The following is a 3,256-nucleotide window of genomic DNA, read 5'->3' as shown; positions in this document are numbered from 1 at the left end:
ATGTGTGCTTGTTATGTTTTAATAAATATTTTCCACTGTGCACAATTTAAGGGGGAGCTTTGCTCTAAGGGCGAGCATTGTTCTAGGGGGAGCTAACCTTTTTGCTTCGACAAAAAGGGGAGAAATATGGATACAAGTGATAGTTAACACTTGCGTATTTATAGCAAAATATCCCTCATCACTTGTATGTTTGTCATCATCAAAAAGGGGGAGAATGTTGGTTGAATGTTGGTTAATGAACTAAACGACAAAGTTAAGTATGATAATTAATCAAAGAATATGTTTTGATGATGACACATACATATGCATAAGTGATGACTGACATCTTAGCATAAAACACGCAAGGTCACTAATCCATACTTTATCTTGCAAATGACCAAGTCAAACATAACTTAAAGAATGGAATTAAAGATCAACAAAATACACGGTCAAGGTACGGTCGATCGTATACCCAGCCATAGAACCCCAAACTGAATTGCAACGCAGTTTTATAAAAACAAGTTGCACGGTCGCCACCACCGTCAACCACAGTGTGACCGCAGTTTTCTCTGTCACCACTTTTGGCCAAATTAAGTTTGACTAGTTCTCGACATTTATAATTCATGAAACCTTTCTCAACATGCTTAGAATTTATGCCCTCTCCATACTCATTTGAGTTTTGGTCATAAAAACACTAATAGTAGTTATTTACGCCTAATGACATCTTAATGACAAATTAACCAAGATTAGGCATAACACATAAGTGTTAAACAACCACTTGTGATCTTAAATCTTATCTAGACATCCTTAGTATGATCATCAAGTACCAACACACTTAAGACAATATCACTAGAACAATAATTACTTTTAAAATGGTTCACAATGGAATTATGGTCAATTGTTTATTTGGTCTTGTCTAAGTAACAAGTTGTGATTGCTTATTCAAGTATGACTTAACTTTGATGTCTCTACATACTTAATGATTATCTTAGAAAGACATCATTCAATTAATCTCTACCTAATCTTAAAATGAACATGACTTGTGATTAATTGAAACTAGGAAGTTAATGACATATTGACTAGTCTTTAGAATTGAACCAAATGCATTAATGTGACTAACTAAGTCTTGAACAAACTGAGATTTCCCAAAATATCAATCAAGACACTTCTCCAAGAATGTTGGGTTTACCACTATTGGAGTGTTATGTCACTTTCACGCAATAAGACCAAATCTCACACACTTAATGCATATAGTACTAGTATAGGATGTTGGGTTACTTTTGCAGGTGTTAGATGGAGTAAAGGTGCCAAAATGTGGTGTTCAAATTTGAGTCAAACAACTATACAATGGATACACATTTTAAACTGGAGCACGCACGGTCGAACCACGGTCGACCGTGCTGGCAACCGTGTGTCAACGGCTATTTTTTTAATCCTACTATAAAAGGCAAGCATTGAAGAGCATTTGAAGCTGACCCTCTTGCATATTTCAAAAGCTTATTTTCAGAGATCATAAGGGCTCTAATTACTACTCAAATGTGATCAAGAAAGAGAAGATTCTATGACCTTATAGATATAGAATTTGGTTGTTGTAAACTTACTAATCAAGATCATTAATCTTGTGAGTTTACTTAGTGTAATGTATGTCCTAGTATTGTATTAGGATCATCATTGCAAAGTGTATAAGTCTTGTAACTTCAAATTAGTAGAAGCATAGGCTAGCTTAGTGATCTACTTCCTTAAAGGGACTTAGGAAGTTAATTAATCTTATTTGGAGATTAATACTTGTCCAAGGTGAAGACAAGTTGATCTAGGTTGGAGTTGATTTTTCAAAGGGATAGAAAGATTAGGTTTGTTGTCTACCAAAGAAGTTGAAGACTTGTAAATCGGATCTCCACCGGGTTTGGAGAAAGGTGCTTAGTGAAGCAAGAAATCCCGATTAGTGTAATTGGGGAGTGGATTAAGGTGGATTAGCTAACATCCACCCAAACCACTATAAATCCTCGTGTCTATGTTCTTTACATTACTTTATTCATCATTTTGAACATATACACTACACACATCAAGTTTGAGTTGAATTGGTTGATCATGGTTAATTGAATTTGGTGATCAATTGAAAAAATGTTAAAAACGTATTAAGTAACTATTCACCCCCTAGTTACTTACAGTTATGGAGACTGGAGGAGAGCTGAAATCGGTTGATGATACTTGGTTCACTTGGACTGATGACTCAGAATCAGAAGAAGAACATGCCAATGTCTGCAAGGTGACCAAGCTTATCAAAGCAAAGGAAGCAAAGGTGTACTCTGACTCAACATCTGATGATAATGAGGTAAAATTCCCTAAAATACCAACTGATTTTGTGAAAATGCAAAAAGACATGATGAAGAATTTAGTCTCAATGTCAAAAGAAGTAAAATGTTTAAAATATGAAAACAAAGCTTTAAAAGAACAAATCAAACTAAATGAGACTAAATCCTCTTCATCATCAAATTCACAATCGGAAGTGAATTGTTTAAGAACCCAACTTAGTGCAATGGACAATGAGTTGGAAGATCTTAAAAAATCAATTCTTCCGATCAAAATTGAAAGAATGGATTATCGATTAAAATCCGAACGTCTTGCGGAGAAAGTTCAATTCTTAGAAAAAGATCTTTCCGGCCTAAAAGAACAACATGAACCCACGATTTCCAAATTAAACAAGAAAATTGTTCAATTGGAAGAAACCTAGATCAAAAAGAAAACTGAAATTTTACTATTCAATAAAGATTCTCTTCAAATGAAAGCTCAACTTACAAGATATGATGGAAAAATCTATCGAATAGAGCAATCAAGAGCCATAATTAATATGGAACTTTCAATACAAACAATCTTTATGAATAGACCGAAAACAATTCATGGTGATAAATGAGGATTGGATTTGAAGATCCCAGGATGTTGGATAATATTTCCAAAAAGATTCCAAGCTGGTTTACCATATCATTTTGTTCATTCATCTGATGCTGATTTTGATAATATTATTGCTAATCGTTCATCTAATAAATATTATCAAATCAACTTGATTTATTAAAATATTAACGCTAAAATGGGTAAATCGCATTCTAGTTTCTTACAATAGATAGTTGAACATGAACAGAATATGCAAAATGCTGATTATGTGCCTTCACGTAGATTGGTTTACATTCTCACACTCATGCTAGAGAAATACATTTTGATGCTAGAAAATGAAGTTTTTGGTAACCCTAGTTCTAGTGTTATACCTGCTATTAAAGCAAAA

The sequence above is a fragment of the Rutidosis leptorrhynchoides genome, chromosome 3, assembly GCF_046630445.1.
Source record: "Rutidosis leptorrhynchoides isolate AG116_Rl617_1_P2 chromosome 3, CSIRO_AGI_Rlap_v1, whole genome shotgun sequence".
Taxonomy (NCBI): Eukaryota; Viridiplantae; Streptophyta; class Magnoliopsida; order Asterales; family Asteraceae; genus Rutidosis; species Rutidosis leptorrhynchoides.
The sequence above is the reverse complement of the archived record's forward strand: the minus strand, read 5'-3'. Positions refer to the sequence as shown.